Source organism: Protobothrops mucrosquamatus, unplaced genomic scaffold (assembly GCF_001527695.2).
Source record: "Protobothrops mucrosquamatus isolate PMUCROS unplaced genomic scaffold, P.Mucros_1.0 scaffold3159, whole genome shotgun sequence".
Taxonomy (NCBI): domain Eukaryota; kingdom Metazoa; phylum Chordata; class Lepidosauria; order Squamata; family Viperidae; genus Protobothrops; species Protobothrops mucrosquamatus.
This window is the reverse complement of record NW_015389159.1, coordinates 188,661-207,577: the sequence shown is the minus strand read 5'-3', so window position 1 is coordinate 207,577 and position 18,917 is coordinate 188,661.

Sequence of the window (18,917 nt, the reverse complement as noted above, 5' to 3'; positions counted from 1 at the left end):
AAAAAAAGGTTCAATCAATCAATCAATTTCAACTTCTCGCGGGAAAAAAAAAAGACGTTGCGAAGTTGGAATTGATTGATTGAACTTTTTAGTCCCACCCAGTCTGCCATTACCACTGCAGCCATGTCCACTCAATGGGCCATGCCCACCCAAAGGGCCACACCCACCCAGCATCCGACAATACATGTGGTTTTTGGGTTGCAGTTTGGGCACTAAAAGGTTTGCCATCACTGCTATAGTCCATCTGGTGTCCAGGTTGCGTCTCTTGCTGTTTCTCACTGTTTTTACCGCACAATGTACATTACAGGCAGCTCCTCCTTGCTTCGATTCCAGAAACAGGGAAAAACTACTTTATTTCGGTGTGCCTGCGGTCACAGCTGCCTGATTGTGGGTGCCCGTCTTGGCTTTTATTTGATTTTGCTTTTATGTGATTACTTGTTTTTGGTTTTGACATTGTTCTGTTTTCTCTTTCATGTCCTGTGGGATTGGGAGGGGTTAGAAGTACTGCAAAATAAATGCATGGAATAAAGAAAGTTCTTGTTTTAACAATTTCTCATCTCTGTTGTCAATACATCCTTCTTTTCCTCCATAGGATTTAATCTTCTCTTTTATTTCTCCAGAAAACTGTCTGTCATTATTTATTCTGGAGCTCAGAAAACAGAACTACAGTATTTTCCATTCGCACCTCTTCAAAAATCAGCTGTAAGTTCTCAAGCACGCAGGTTTTCAATACCCCTAGTGTTTAAATTAACCTGGATTCTTTCATTTTTAATGTCATAAAGCTGTTTTCTGAGCCTTTACTTTTGATGCGTGAAATGGTGGTGCCTGAATATAACGGAATAACAGAGTTGGAAGGGATGTTGAATATCTTCTAGTCCAACCCCCTGCTCAGGCAGGAAACCTTACACCATTTCAGACAAATGGCTATCCAGTCTCTTCTTAAAAATTTCCAGTGTTGGAGCATTCACAACTTCTGGAGGCAGATTGTTCCACTGATTAATTGTTCTAATTCTCAGGAAATTTCTCCTTAGTTCCAGGTTGCTTCTCTCCTTGATTAGTTTCCATCCGTTGCTTCTTGTCCTGCCTTCAGGCACTTTTGAGAAGAGCTTGACTCCCTCTTCTTTCTGGCAGCCCTTAGATATTGGAAGACTGCTATCATGTCTCCCCTCGTTCTTCTTTTCACTAAACTAGATGTACCCAATTCCTGCAACCGTTCTTCATATGTTTTAGCCTCCAGTCCCCTAATCATCTTTGTTGCTCTTCTCTGCACTCTTTCCAGACTCAACATCTTGTATCTCATCTTTGTATTGGTTTGACCTCCAAATGTGATGTCAGTTCTCGCCTCTTCCAGTCCTGTTATTTTTGCCAAAACAAGAAATAAATAATGATACAGTCAGTCAAATATGAGGTTAATATTTGGACTAGATGACCACCAAGGTCCCTTCCAACATCATCATCATCATCATCATCATCATCATCATCATCATCATCATCATCATCATTGATCATCGCACAGTCAGCCAGATGTTCAGACTGGATTTGGCATTTTTGTCTACCTATCGAGTCCTTACCAAGGACCTGGGATAGGCAGATGTGGATGTTTGATGGTATTACAGATATTGTCGCAGGATGGAAGCAGTTCCTAGTAAGGCTGCCTTTTGCAATTGACTAATGGTGAATTTGTCAATGCCAATGGTGTTCAAGTGGTGCTCCAGTTGTTTTGGGATTGCACCCAAGGTGCTTATTATTATTATTATTATTATTATTATTATTATTATTATTATTATTATTATTATTATTATTATTATTATTATTATTATTATTATTACTACTACTACTACTACTACTACTACTACTACTACTACTACTGTTATTCCAGACCTGCTGAAGTTGTACATTTGTGCACTCAACCAATTCAAACCCTGGATAAAGAGAAATGTACAGCATCTGATTAGTAAGCTTGCGGTAGAAGTTCAGGTGTTGTGTTTTGTTAGATGCTCACTCTTCTTCCCAGAACACAGGGGAATACATTTTTGCATGTTTAGAGCAGAAACTTGCTGCATGCAGCAACAATTGATGGAATTCATTATATCATTAATCCCCCACCCTTTCTCTCCCTGGAGGCTTTTTCAACATTGAAAAAACTTTGCTTTGTTTTTCCTTCATTTGGCTTTTGAAAGAGGAGAGTGCAAATGCACTTGTTAATTGACTCAGCCTTCAAAGGTTGCAGCCCTTAAGTTGGAAGAAAGCTGAACAAATGAGAATAGGCATTCTGGCAAGGCAATTAAATTAAATTAAATTAACAGAATAAAAGAATAACAGAGTTGGAAGGGACATTGGAGGTCTTCTAGTCCAGCCCCCTGCCCAAGCAGGAGACCTTATACCATTTCAGAGAAATGGTAGTCCAGTGTCTTCTTAAATGCTCCAGTGACCCACAACTTCTGAAGGCAAGCCGTTCCACTGGTTAATTATTCTCACTGTCATGAAGTTTCACCTTATTTCTAGGTTGCTTCTTTCCTTGATTAGTTTCCATCCGTTGCTTCCTGTCCTGCCTTCAGGGTGACCCCCTCTTCTTTGTGGCAGTCCTTCAAATACTGGAACACTGCTATCATGTCCCCATTAGTGATGCAGATCATTCTAAACCAAAGTTGGTCTTCTCCATGCCATTATAATTAAGTGAAGAACAGAATGTCCCACTTTGCTGCTTCCCAATGAAGCGATGACCTGCTTGCCTTCCTCTGGGACAAGCAAAAATGAGGCAGTTTGGCCAATTGTGTGCTTCTTCCCACTCAGGATTAAGAACGGGGTGGCCCACCCTTTCCATACTTATAGTGCAACTCAGCCTCCTACCTGGTGGGAATCAGGAGGAGGAGGAGGAGGAGGAGGAGGAGGAGGAGGAGGAGGAGGAGGAGAAGNAGAAGAAGAAGAAGAAGAAGAAGAAGAAGAAGAAGAAGAAGAAGAAGAAGAAGAAGAAGAAGAAGAAGAAGAAGAAGAAGAAGAAGAAGAAGAAGAAGAAGAAGAAGAAGAAGAAGAAGAAGAAGAAGAAGAAGAAGAAGAGATTTTTTAGCAAGGTTAGCTAAAGGAAGCAATCATTCCTTCAAACCCTGCCATTATATAAACAATATGAAAGAAGGAAAAGACTAAAGCTGTAAAGGCTTCAAAATTAAGAAACATTTCAACAGAGACTTGATAAATGCCTACAGGATATTTATGTTCAGCTAAACATACTGTATGTATTCACATGCACATTCCTTTAGTATAGAAACAAACTATACGTATTTAAACTGCATCAATTCTTTACTATAACCCATTGTAAATAAGAACACATTTCAATTTAATTAACAACTTACTTCTGTCTTGGTCTGGATTGATTCCGTTCTTTGCTCACCCTCAGCTAGATAGATGGCTGTAATATTATGGAACCTTCTACAATATCATTTCTTAAAAGTGGAAATGCTAATGTTAGAATACTATAAAATTTATATGAAAAAAACTATTCTTCTTTGTTGTATTTCTGCCACGTTACTCCTGGAATGTTTGTAATGTTTCCACATTTACAAGATTATAGAATACAAAGCGAAGGCTGGGTGCTGAACTGTAAAAGGGAGGAAGGGAGATGGGTGGTTTAGAAATAGAAAATATAAATAAGTAAATATAAAAATAAAACAATCAAATTCTTAGAATAAGGTGAATAGAACACTGCTATTATGGGTCCAAGATGACACTAAGCCAGAATTTTTAAGCGTGGTCTTTGGTGGCATCTTTTATAAGTAATGCAATCTATTACTAATATTAAATTATTAATACTAAATTATTATTATCTATTAATATTATTTATTAATGTATTGTCCACATAGGAGGGAGAGAGATGTATATATTTATGTGTGTATATGTATGTATGTATGTATGTATGTATGTACTGTATGTATGAATGAATATGTATGTGTGTGTGTGTATGTGTGTGTTTGTGTGTGTGTATACATGTATATATGTATGTAGGTCTTTAGTTATTCGGGTTTTCTCCCGCGTAGAATTAAAAGTACCTTGGCGACGTTTCGACGAAGTCACATTCGTCATCTTCAGGCTGGTGTCTTCAGCTTCGTGCTTCTAAGAGTGGTGTGTGATCGCAGCTGTTTCTTCCTTTTAACTGCCAGTGGGGTTGGAGCTGATTGGGTGGGAGCTTGGCTGTGTTCTGATTGGGTGGAGGTGTGTTCTGATTGGTTAAGGAGCCTGGCTGTGCTCTGATATATATATACACACATATATATGTATGTGTGTATATATATATGTATATATATGTATATGTGTATGTATGTGTGTGTATACATGTATATATGTGTGCGTGTATATATATGTATATATATATATATATGTTTTCTGAGGTTTTCACGGGTGTTTGTATGTAGGTCTTTGGTTATTCGGGTTTTCTCCCGCGTAAAATTGGAAGTGTCTTGGTGACGTTTCGACGAAGTCCCATTCGTCATCTTCAGGCTGGTGTCTTCAGCTTCGTGCTTCTAGGAGTAATGTGTGATCGCAGCTAAAAGCACTTACTCCTAGAAGCACGAAGCTGAAAACACCAGCCTGAAGATGACGAATGGGACTTCGTCAAAACGTCGCCAAGACACTTCCAATTTTACGCGGGAGAAAACCCGAATAACCAAAGACCTACGTATATATATATATGTATATATAGGTGTGTGTATATATATGTGTGTGTGTGTGTTTGTATGTGTGTGTATATATACACAAACACACATATACACACACACACAAACACACATATATGCTGATGCTGTATTTACATTTATATTTGTGTCTGTATGTATAATGTGTTTTATTACTTTGTATATCAGTGATGGCATAACCTCTGTAGATGCCATACACTAAATAAATAAATAAATTCTATAATGCAGATCTGGGCAACCTAAAGACTCAGTTCCCAACATTCTTGGGAGAATTCTACCAGACTTTCCAAACATCACCTCTGAATTGTAGTTTATTAACATAACAGAAATTGAGAATTAAGGACATGTAATCATATTGATCGTACCCAATGGATATGCAATTAAAATTAATTCAAGTGCCATCAAAGCACAGTTACTTTTTTGTCCTGGCCCCACTTGCTTGGCAGATCCACTAAGCTCAGATCATCTCATCCCATGAACAGAGGACTTTAATTATTTTTAAGAAAGCGGGGACAACTGGGTGGGGATTTTATAAAATCAGTGTTCTCATCCCTATTGCATGTCAAAGCTACGTTCTCTGTTTCAGCTCTCCGGAGGTGGGAGGGGGGAACAAAATAAAATTAAAGCTTGCAAGGTCTCGTTTGCAAATTTAATTCTTGCAGGCCCTAGAAACCCTGACATTTCATTAAGTCCTCATGACCCTATCATAACAATAAGAGCAAGAATAAGTACAAAAGCCTTGAGTTTATGGTAGCTAATCCTGGGAAGGCAAAAGTCTACTTCGGCATTCCCTTGAAGGAATGGAGGGCGATAGAAGCTGTAAACCTAAAACTGGTCAAAAGTTTATGCAGCGGATCGCATGCTGGGAAACCCTCCAAATTGCTTAATTAAATCCCTCATCTGCAGGAGAATAAGCAAATGTCTACGTAGAAATGTGTTCTTGAACGAGAATCACATGTATTGTGCATATTCTTTGGCCAAAGGGGTGGGGGAGAAATCTCAACTTCTTGTAACAAGAATTGCAATGGAAAGTTGCTCAAGAGTGTAGCCTCCTGTTATCAAACTGTTACCACTAAATATATATATATATAATAACGTTAAAAATAAAAGTATGATTCCTGGGTATATTCATCTTCTGAAAAACCAATAAAACATGAGCACCAGGAATATTATAAACCAAAAAGGTTTAATACAATCACCAATCACCAAGATTTCGTCGGAAGCTACCAACATTGTCAGGGTTCAATGCTAGTCAATGGGTGAGTTCATTTATAGGCAGGATGCCATTTGCACACGGCTCCTGGAACTCCCTTAACTCAGGACTATACGAGGGGAGAATGAATAGCAATACACACGCAGACAGGAGAGGCAGGAAAAGTGCAGCCACCAATATGGAAGTTACGACTAGAGTGCAACTTAACCAATTAGGACCGGTGACGAGATCCAGGAGCCGCGTGCAAACGGCATCCTGCCTATAAATGAACTCGCCCATTGACTAGCATTGAACCCTGACGATGTCGGTAGCTTCCGACGAAAGCTTGGTGATTGGTGATTGTATTAAACTTTTTTAGTTTATAATATTCCTGGTGCTCATGTTTTATTGGTTTTTCAGAATTGATTCTAGAACCCAAAATCTTGAAGGACTCTACTGTTCATACTGTGTGGTAGAACAGGTGGTAGAATAGGAGGGCTCCAATCATTGTTAAATAAAAGCATGAAGCTCATTTAGTAGAAGAAAGATGCCTTGATACCTTAAATCAAGCCTAACCTTGGTTGATCTTTCCATACCAGAAACTTTTAAAAAGTAACACAACTGTTTAAGGATGGTTTGCTAAAGCCTACTCAGAAGAGGACTATACAATGGATTTGGCCTTTACACTTCTAAACCCATCACTGGATTCCCATTTTCCATTTATCCAAGAATGTCAACTGCATTTTTTATAGAAAGAAGAGACAATTCCATTTCAAACATTGAGTTCTAACTACAGGTAGAATCTACAGCGTTATCACAAAACACCAATAATATTTCCTTTCTCCCCCAATACCATATAATGTAACTTGGATGGATGTTTTTTGTTCAATAGCATAAACGAATAAAAGAAGAAGTCACAGAGGGAGTAAATACCCATGATTGTGTTATTTTTCCAACTACATTCTGGGGCAAAGAGAAACAACAATAAAAGGAAAAAGTTTCACATGATTCAGGTGATCCAAATCCAGCTCAGCTGAGCCAAAAGAGAACTATTTCAAAAATGTATTCAACCATCAGCACCAAGTTCCCACCCTCAGTTACAAAATATTTTGCTGAAATAAGCAACAATTATAAAACTAGCATCATAGCAGTTCGAACACCCAGTGAAGCTTGGCCGTGTCATTGTAAAGCAAAGCAGGATCAGATCTGATTAATATTTGGAAGGAGACCTTCTTAAAATAATAAGCATATTAAAAAAAACTGAGAAGCTGAAAACAAATACCCTTGAAAATGGTTCTGGCCAACCACTTCCATATTATCACAAAGAAAATAGTATTAAAGATTTCCAAATGGTTGGCAAAGTTTGATATGGCTTGAAGGACTATACCATTTACTAATTGAAAAAAAAAAGCAAATATAATAAGCTATTTATTTATTTCTCACATTTACATGGTCCCCATCTCACAAAAAGTGGCTCTGGGTGGTTTAGCACAATTAATAAAATAATTATAATTACATAAATGTGATTGTTACAAAAATATAAACAGTCATCATAAAAAAAAACCAGCTAACAAATCTAAAATGTACAAATCACATTAAGATAAACCACAATGAAGCCACCTAAGAACCAATTCCCTGAGATCCTCATGCAGTAGTTAGGATTCCCTGAGATCCTGATGCAGTAGTTAGGATTCAGCCAGTTCGCACCACTTTGGCAGAACCCGTAGCTAATTTTTCATTGCTCAGGCCCAGAATGGACTTCCGGAAGTGGCATCCATACAGAGAACCGGTTGGTCACATATTTGAATCCCATCATGTCTCCATGCCTGGTGATACATCTGCAATAATAACACGGATGATACCAAACTGACTTCTGGAGGGGAGGAGAATGTTCCATAAGCAGAGAAGGACCACCTCTTGGGACCCATCAAATGTAGTTCCCTGGAAGATGGACTGACTGAGCAAATTCTGAAATCTCCATCATCTACATGTGGAAACCAACTCCTTTCCACTTTCTGGAATATGAGGAGCTACAGGAAGATTCAGCTACACCAGGAAATATCTGGACCATGTAGAACTATTTAGGAATAACCATAGAGGGCAATCAGCCTTCACCGGGGCTAACATGTCCCCAGATGTGTTCTGAACTGAGGTTGGCTTTATAAGCACAATCCATCTTGATGGATTTACAAAGACTCACATCACTAACTACTGTACTGTTCTGAGGCCACAACTCCAAGACATGTCCATACGGGCACCATCTGCATATGTACAGAGGTGGATGGACCTTCAAAAAAAACAAAATCAAGTGAAACTTCAAGATGCCTTGCTCCTTGCTGTTAAAACAGGAAGGAACTTTTTCGATTGGTGAATGGAGGCAAAATTCACTCAACTAGCATATGCCATAATCCTGTATCTTACATAACCATTACCTACAACTCCAAAGCTAAAATCTTCTGCGGTTTAAGAAGGCATACAATCTGTTGGGCACTTAAAAACAACTCCGATTTATTGCCAGAAAACAATCAGTTTCACATCCTTGTAAACACTCCTTTATGAAACTTGGCAAAAGGGGATAAAATACGGTAACGGAGAAGGCTGTATTTTATATTCAAAAATATAAATCTTATGCTGAAGGAGTTCAAAGCCATCAGGAAGAAGAATACAATTCTTCTCAATGAAAGCCTGTAATTTTCATCTTTCCAAACATGAATGCTAACGGAAGTATCCTCTGGGTCTCTCAAACAGTCCTGTGTCAGGTATGAAGGATTAGGAACGCATATTAGGTTCCAGTTAATATGATTTATTGCTCACGCTTATACCCAAGAATCTAGTCAATTAACAGTCAGCACTAAATTGTCAATTGATAAGAATCAACAGGATTCAAGAGGGGTTGGACTCAGACCATTTGTGGGAATGTAACGACTCTAGGCTGATTCTTCTCTTGACTCCACCATCCCAGGCTCTGCCTGTGCTTCTCCTACATCCTGTGATATTTCTTTGTAGAAGTTATTTTACAAAAAAGTTATTTCTGATTTTTTTTAACAGTTGCAGTTTAGTTGTTCAGTGTTGGTTCTTTTTTTTTCTTCACAAGTTACACTAATGAGCTTCACGCTTCTTTCTTTCCAAATCTATGTAATATCAGCATGAAGCTAATGATATGAAAAAGTGTAACCCAAAAGAATTCCTCATTCATGATGATCCCAAGGTCACCCTTAATAATTTGCAAACCTGCTGTATTTCCTCCAGTGCCACTTTATAAATTAACAGTAAGAGGTAAGTGTTTTAATTAAATGGAAGCTTTCTAAGAAATTGAGCTAACAAAGTTTTCTGAGCAATATGCCAAAAATGTGTAGGAAATCTGCCAATAGTTTACAATGTTTTGAACAGCTGTAGAGTTTCCATGGCTAAGACTGCACTGTCTATTTTTCTCTAAAGTCTTAAGCTTGCATTTTTGGTCTGGCTGCCAGATGCAGGACAGAAGACACCAAGGCAACCAAAAGGTTCTTGATGTTCCAAGAACATCAAATACATCTAGCCAGTGGTGGGATTCAAATACCTGAACAACCGGTTCTCTTATTGGATGCAGGCCTGGGCCTCCGAGGCCTAGAGCGAACTTCCAGAAGTATCATCCATGCACTTCCGGTGGGCTGTTCTAGGCCTGGAAGGCCTCCTGCAGGCCTCTGAGGCCTAGAACGAACTTCCAGAAGTATCATCCATGCACTTCTGGTGGGCTGTTCTAGGCCTGGAAGGCCTCCTGCAGGCCTCCGAAGCCTAGAACGAACTTCCGGAAGTGTCATCCATGCACTTCCGGCAGGCTGTTCTAGGCCTGGAAGGCCTTCTGCAGGCCTCCGAGGCCTAGAATGGACTTCCGGAAGCAGTGTGCATTCAGCCGGTTCTCCAAACTCAGAAAAAATTAGCTACCAGTTCTACCAAACCAGTGTGAACCGGATGAATCCCACCGCTGCATCTAGCACAAAGTTAATGAACGATGTTCGTGGTGTAACCTAGTTTGGGTCATGAAACATCTGCAAGAAAGCAACCAAGCTCAGAGAGCACCAACAACCCCTAATTTCAACCCTGAGCTACAAATATTCTCCTTTTATTGCAAGCCCTGGTGGCGCAGTGGTTAGAATGCAGATTGACTTACAGATTCATGCAAGACATAGTTAATACAGGCACAAAGTCCTCACTAACATTTAAATCCAAGTAAGTGTGCATAAAATGGTGTTGTTGTTGTTGTTAGTTGCGAAGTCGTGTCCAACCCATCGTGACCCCATGGACAACGTTCCTCCAGGCCTTCCTGTCCTCTACCATCTTCTGGAGTCCATTTAAGCTCACGCCTACTGCTTCAGTGACTCCATCCAGCCACCTCATTCTCTGTCGTCCCCTTCTTCTCTTGCCCTCCATCTTTCCCAGCATTAGGCTCTTTTCTCCAGTGAGTCCTTCCTTCTCATTAGGTGGCCAAAGTACTTGAGTTTCATAACTGCAACTAAATGTATCAATGAAAAAAGAAAAAGTACTTAATATCTCAACCTTAACTGTAAAAATATAAGAACAGGCCAAATTGAAACCGAAATAAAACCTCCCTTATTTAAAGCAGAAAAGGTAGCAAATTTATGGAAAAGATTCCTTAATTCAATACTACTACAGTATAACATCAGGCGGGGGTAAACCAAAGACCAATGAATCAGAACCAACGTAAACAATCTTTAAATTGCCTTCTCAGTAAACTGACTGCTGAAATTACAACAATCAAGATAACAAAACAAAAATCCCAAAAACGGAATAACCCACAAGACTGGAAGTATTTCCGTTGTAAAAATGTTAACGGTTATAATATCCAAGCCATAAGATACAAATCTGCTCTTTAAGCAAGCAAGCATGCATATATTTATTAGGTTAAAGGCAGAAAAACGTCTTCCTCCATACTCAAGAATTAAAGACTTAATAAAAAATAATCACTTGTAGTTAACATCCAGCCAAGCCTACAAGAAAGTAAAGGCAGTGTGTGTTTTATGGCATTAAAACCACATCCACTTATTAATCTGCAAGTTAAATTACATGCAATTTTATTGCTTCTCATCTTGTAAAGATGCATTCTTTTACCCATTCTGAGGTGCTGCCATTTCTTCATATGAAGGCTGCCATCTCATGGCCATCCAGAGGTTTACAACTCTGGACTCTCTAGGTCAGTGGTTCTCAACCTTTTTAATGCCGCGACCCCCAACCGGTCGTAAGTCGAGGACGAAACTGGTCATAAGTCGAGGACTAAACCGGTCGTAAGTTGAGGACTAAACCGGTCGTAAGTCGAGGGCTACCCAACCGGTCATAAGTTGAGGACTTTCCCTGCCCGGGAGCGCCGCGCATGCGTGGTTCCGCCCCCTGCGCCGGCCGAGGCGTAGCTGGCAAGCGGCAGAGACAGAGCAGGCCGACCACCAGCTGGCCCAGCTCAAGGGAGGTAAGGCACCCGCTGGAAAAGGGGAAAAAAATGGCGGACAAAAAAAATGGCGGACAGCCTTGCTTGGCGACCCCCATGAAATGGTCGATCGACCCCAAATGGGGTCGCGACCCATAGGTTGAGAACCGCTGCTCTAGGTTTTAAAAGAATATCTCCTGATTGACCCCTACAGAATTCAGGCTTATTGCTGACCAGTAAAGATTTTTTTCCCCCAAGCTAAAGAGAACTTCTTTTACACAATTGGCTACCGATATCAGCTTTTGCTTCCAAGCATAATGAGATATGGACAGTGGTGGGATTCAGCCAGTTCACACCGGTTTGGTAGAACCGGTAGCTAAATTTTGTTGAGTTCAGAGAACCGGCTGAACCCATGCTGCTTCTGGAAGTCCGTTCTAGGCCTCGGAGGCCTAGAGGAGGTCTCCCAGGCCTAGAACAGCCCACATGAAGTGCATGGATGTCACTTCTGGAAGTCCGTTCTAGGCCTCGGAGGCCTGGAGGAGGCCTCCCAAGCCTAGAATGGCCTACCGGAAGTGCATGGATGTAACTTCTGGAAGTCCATTCTAGGCCTTGGAAGCCCAGGCCTGCATCCATGGAGAGAACCGGATGTTCAGGTATTTGAATCGCACCACTGGATATGGATCATTTGCAATGACATTGTTGTCTCATAAAGATGAGGTACCGAAAGGAAGGCATCCATCGGTCAATGGGAGAGTTCTGGAGACCCTCTGGAAGAATGCTGCTAATCTTGGCCCTCAGAAGAAATGGTGCCATCTACTTATTTTCTTTGAAAGGAGGTGAAATATTGCCCGGATTACTGAATATGGAATAATTAGAGTTGGAAGGCACCTTGTGGGTCTTCTTGTCCAACCCGCCTGTTCAAGCAGGAGACCCTATGCCATTCCAGACAAGTGACTGTCCACTTTCTTCTTAAAAACCTCTAGTGATGGAGCACCCACAATTTCTGGAGGCAAGTCGTTTCATTGATTAATTGTTCTGTCAGGAAATTTCTCCTTATTTCTAGGTTGCTTCTCTCCTTGATTGGTTTCCATCCGTTGCTTCTTGTTCTGCCCTCAGGTGCTTTGGAAAATAGCTTGACTCCCTCTTTTTTGTGGCAGCCCCTCAGATACTGGAACCCCGCTATCATGTCACCCCTCATCCTTCTCTTCATTAGACTAGACATACCCAATTCCAGCAATTCCTTACATGTTTTAGCCTCCAGTCCCCTGATCATCTTTGTTGCTCTTCTCTGCACTCTTTCTAGAGTCTCAACATCTTTTTTCTACTGTGGAGACCAAAGCTGGATGCGTTATTCCAAGTGTGGTCTTACCAGCGCATCAGCATAAGGTGGTACTAACACTTCAAGTGACCTTGATTCTATCCCTCTATTACCTTTTATTAAGTTGCCTCGGTTATGAATTCCACACTCCTCCTTCCATTCTTCATCAAATCCAGTATTGTTCCAAGGAAAGACGGCTTCCTAAATGCACCCTTTTCAAAGAATCAGATTGCTTTATTCTGTGTCTGGAGTTACCTGCTGTAAGATAAGTGGGTTTGTCTGGCTAAACTGTTCATTGCACTCAGGTAACAACTGATGGGAAAATGCACGGAAAAGTCTAGTTTGCGCCAAGTCAAGCCAGACAACAATGCATGGGTCCTAATTGTATCCTGATCACCAAGTGATTTTTCAATGTTATATATTCACACGTGCTCAGTTGCTTCAGGAGAAGGAAAATGGTGCAACTGAAATTGAGGAGGCCTCTGGTTTCCCATCTGTAGCCCATTAGTGAGAATGAGACACGAAGTTCTTACATTATATGTAACTCTTGCAACCTATTAATAGGAATAACGGGCTGTGATATATGGCTTGGATTTGGAGAGGTTTTCAGACATGGGGTGCTGGATTTACACAGCTCGTTGCAGCTGAATTTAATTCCCATTGTAAACGTGAAGAATGAAGGAGCAGCGATGAGGCCCATCAGAAAAAGTGGTGATTCATAGTTGCCTGTTAGCTACAGAAAACACGACCCGAACAATGCACACATCTTTTCCTAATGCAGAATTCCCCATTTATCAACCTGTTCAGTCAAATAAAAACATTGGAAGTTCAAGGCAACAGATGGCGGTTCTTTAAGTTTACTTAAATCCTCCTTTAGGATATGTCTTCTCGGATGGCATGGTAAGCTGGCCAAAAAGATTGGCGTCTTTTTTAAAAAAACTGATTTTTTTCCCTGAAGTTCCATAAAAGCATTCCTGTGGTGTGGCACCCTCTCCCCCCTCCCTCCTTGCCATTACATTTCAGGAACCCGGAGGATGATCTGAAGAATTTTTTTAAAAAACTCATATCCCAACTGGAGACAGAGCTGGGCCAAAGTGGAGGGCTTCTGAAACCGTCGATGGAGTTCATCACAACAATTTTGTTCCAACGTCTTCGTCCAAACGTAAGCTTCAGCCAACAGTTCTCCACCCATCAAATTCCCTAGAACTTATCTGTTTAGCAGAGGTACATCTGCTAGTATGATCACACATGGTCAAGTGTTATTGCATTGTCTGACGGATTAGGAATTTCTGCAGCAGCAACAGGAAATTTTGCAACAATTGCCCTAAAGCAACTAAGGTAAAAAAAATATATCTGAAATGCAACTGTCCGGTTCTGCAATTGGAAATTTGAATTCTACGCCTTCTGACAAGAACGTTAAGGTTAGTGCTGGCATATATGTCTAATGCAGAAGTGGGCAACCTTGGCTCTTTTGTGACTCAGGGACTTCAACTCCAAGAATTCCTGAGCCACGAGTCATAAAAGAGCCAAGGTTGCCTACCCCTTGTCTAATGCAATCTGCAGACAATTTCTTAGGCGTGGGGGAAAATGCAGGTACGTCCTCGATTTTACAACAGTTCATTTAGTGACCGTTTGAAATTACGACAACACTGAAAACAGTTGCAGCATCCCCACGGTCATGTGATCAAATTTCAAATGCTTGCCAACTGGTTCATATTTATGGCGGTTGCAATGTCCTGGGGTCACGTGATCCCCTTTTGCATCTTTCTGACAAGCAAAGTCAATGGGGAAGTAAGGTTTCCACAATTTTGGCCACTACTCTATCTATCTATCTATCTATCTATCTATCTATCTATCTATCTATCTATCTATCTATCTATCTATCTATCTATCTATCTATCAATCATCCGTCCGTCCGTCCGTCTGTCCATCCATCCATCCTATCTATCCAGCTATCTATCTATCTTCTATCTATCTATCTATCTATTTATCTATCTATCTCTCTTCTATCTATCTATCATCTATCTATCTTTCCAGCTATCATCCACTCATCCATCATTTATCACCTATCTAAACTATCTATCTATCTATCTATCTATCTATCTATCTATCTATCTATCTATCTATCTATTTATCTATCCATCATCCATCCATCATCTATCATCTATCTAAACTATCTCTATCTATCATCTATCCATCACCCATCTATCTATCTATCTATCTATCTATCTATCTATCTATCTATCTATCTATCTATCTATCTATCTATCTATCTATCCATCCATCCATCCATCTCATCCATCCATCCATCCATCATCTATCTATCTATCTATCTATCTATCTATCTATCTATCTATCTATCTATCTATCTATCTATCTATTTATCCATCCATCCATCCATCCATCTATCTATCATCCATCCATCCATCCATCCATCCATCCATCCATCAATCCATCATCTATTCTCTCTCTCTCTCTCTCTCTCTCTCTCTCTCCATCTATCTAATATATTTTTGAAAAGTCAACATTTTATGAGGCAGATCAAGGGCAGCGCCAACACAACATCTTTTCAAATGTATATCTTCTTGTCCCCCTTGAGCATATTTCAAGATGTAGCCTTGCTTGGCTGGCATCTATGAGTTACAGTCCTGTTTTGTATAAGGCACACAGCAGCTTGTTTCATTTTTTTTCCCCTAAGAACTTATCAAAGTTGGCAATGTTTTTAATAAAGTGGAATGGAAAGAACCTAAGGCTAAAATAAAACAAAAGGCCGTCTGACCTTGGGAATGAGAAATTCAGCCTTCCTGGAAGATTTGGAATTCACGAGACTTCAAAAGTTCGTGTTGAATCCCTACAGATTCGGTTCCTGCTTATGATGTTGAAATTATGGTTTTCATCTTTCTTTTCTCCTGACCCCCATCTTTAACAGCTGCATAAAAGACAAGTAAAAGTAATAATCGACACCATGCTGGGTCCAGGCACATAAAGTGCCTGCATGTGGAGAAATCCTTATTCTTTTCCACTACTGCAAAATAAATTAAGAACAATACACTATTTTGTGAAAATGAAAGCAGGTGCCTTTAGGGCTAAAGGGAGAAGACAGTCCTGGAATTGAGATTATATGAGACATGGCGAATAAACTGTAGTGTGCTTTGGGAAGGCTGTCTAGGAAATGTATAACTGTGATCCCTGAAAGCTTATGCAATAAAAAAAATTGATGGAAAGTCACAAGAGGAAAACCTTCCTAGTAGGACTTTTTTTTTTTTGAGCAGGTTTACCAATTCTGTGCAAAAGTAAGAAGGAGGCAAAGCAAGACGTGGTTCTGATGTCTTGTAGGAAGCCCAAATATTTCTTTTAAAACTGACCAGAGTCACCTAATCGGTGAGATAATAATAATAATAATAATAATAATAATAATAATAATAATAATAATAATAATAATAATAATAATAATAATAATAATAATAATAATAATAATAATAATAATAATAATAATAATAGTAAAGTTGGAAGGGACCTTGAAGGTCATCTAATCCAACCCCCTGCTCAGGCAGGAAATCCTATACCATTTTGGACAAATGGCTGTCCAGTCTCTTCTTAAAAACTTCCAGTGTTGGAGCATTCACCGCTTCTGGAGGCAGGTTGTTCCACTGGTTAATTGTTCTCACTGTCAGGAAGTTTCTCCTTAGTTCTAGATTGCTTCTCTCCTTGATTAGTTTCCACCCGTTGCTTCTTGTCCTGCCTTCAGGCGCTTTGGANTATTATTATTATTGTTGTTGTTGTTGTTGTTGTTGTTGTTGTTGTTGTTGTTGTTGTTGTTATTAAGGTCCCTTCCAACTTTATTATTATTACTATTATTACTATTATTATTGTTGTTGTTATTGTTATTGTTATTTTTAAATGTCTGGATTTTTGAACAATGTTCAATACTGGTGTACCTCAATGCAACTTTTCTGAGGCAGATCATGGAATTCTTCCTCCTGTACATGGTCCACAGTGAAAATTTCTGATAAATGGGTAGAATGAAGCCCCCTTCCTCTTCGCATCTGTATTAATTATAGTCATACGCAAAACAAATAAATAATTGTGGGGAAATAATTGGTTTGAAAATCGAATTCCCAAAGAACTGAGGTCTCCTGGTACCAAAGGCAGTCTGGCTGATTCTGGATGAAAAGCATGAAATTCCTTCAAAATTCTCTTTCTCTATGGCTATTTGGAACAAATTAGCACTGGGTCTTGTTCCCGTTAAAGCGAAAAACAGCTTAATTCTTCCCTAATGTGACTCATTTTATAGAGATACCACTTCTTTTATTTGTGGACAGTGTTTCTATTTTGGTCTAGGATTGTTTTCTTTAAGTAACAACAAAAAGGAAGGAATAGTATGTGAAATATGTCGGCCCAGCTATTATTTGTAGTACAAATAAATAATATGCTACAAATGGGTTTACAGACATTACAGATGTGTGTAAACAAATGGGAATGGCGTTTTCTTTTTTCATCCACTATTGTAATCAGGAAATGATTAAACCTTTCAGATGTGTCTGTAGTGTTAATCTCACCCAAAGTTCTGAACATTAACAATATTTTTTTTTCTCCACTTTAGATCTTTAAAAAAAATTCTCTCCATCAGAATTCTTCAGCTCATCATCTTTGCAGGCTGGAAAAATCATTTAAACTAAAAATCACATGTTTGGTCCCAGAAAAATAAAGGAAGAAGTTTAAAGAATAATGACAACCCATTTTGTTTACCAATTCCATCAGAACGAACAAATATATGGAGGTCAGAATAACAAAATTCTTACAAGTTTGGGGGAATTAAGCAAACACCCACCCACCCACCCAAAAAAATCTGCCTTGAATTTTGATCAGAATTGAAATTTATAAAATGAGACAAATGACAAAACACCATAACATTTGAAATCTGGAAGATTCACATCTGCAAATAATGCATCTGGTGCGTTAAAATCTAAATATTACGTGATCCACACTTTGCACGGTCCTAAAACGGAGTTGCTATCTTGCTAGATCAAGTGTTCTTTTAGATTAACTTTAGAAATGAAAGAGAAAGAAGACTCAATATATTTTAAAACATGGGATAAATTTTACCAATGGATAGCAACACGATAGAATGAGAAAAGCTTATGGAATTTAATGGGATAATTGTTATTTTGTATTTAAATTCTATGTTTATTGTTATGAATTCTTCTTCCCCTTTCTATTTGTGATTTTAATAACAAGTAATTATAACTAATAAGTAATACACCAATATGTTAATGTTATTATGATTAATTAGCAATATATTAGTAATATTATATTAAGTATGGTTATTTTATATTAATTATAATGAGTGAATATGTATACCCGGATGGGTTTACTTGCTAACGTGTTGACTTATTGTGGGGATAACCCCACTATTATTATACCTATCCCTTCCTCTGGTCTAACCCTTTTTGTTTGTCACCCCTTGTTATACCCCCATTGACCCCACTTCCCCTTTATCCTTATAAAATCTAATAAAATATCTATATATATAAAAAGTGTTCTTTTTAAATTTGAGATACACGACCTGAAATGAGCTAACGACTCATTTTTTTAATATCGTGGGAACATTTGTTTATATATTTGCAGCATCGCAACTGTGCTTTTCGGTTCATTTTTTTGCTGCGAACAGTCCCTTGAAGTTAAAAATCAGGACAGTGTGTGTCGATCGCTGTAGCTTCCTCTCTTTCACAATCCCACATGACAAATTCTCCACCACACCCCAAAAAAATCAAAACAAAAGTCCATGTGTCATTTCCTTTGGAAGAAGAGATCAACAAGTCTTACGGCAAATAGCCCAGTCATTCTCTTCTCCTCTTTCCTATGCGGGAAAACGCTCCGTGTGACCATTTAAATATAAATTCCACAGGAAATGAGATTTTCATAAAACGTAGCCGACAGATACCTGTGGGAGAATGAAGGATTTTGCTTTAGCTTGTACAGACTTCGTTCACGTATGGGTTCATTCAACGTGTACGGCCACCCAGCTCTGGTGACTTGCAAACAAATTAAAAAGGATGACATGATAAATTGGTTGATTGAAAGCAAATTAATTATCAAGGACACCAATCAATATCCTATAACATCTCTTAGAAATGGATTCCCTCAATGCCTCTGAAAAAGGGTCAGGACCAAAGCCTTATAATAGGCCAACAGGATTGAGACCATCTGAATTTCAGAAGACCAGATCTTTCTAGCTATGATTTCTTCCTTCCTTCCTTTCTTCCTTCCTTCCTTCCTTCCTTCCTTCCTTCCTTCCTTCCT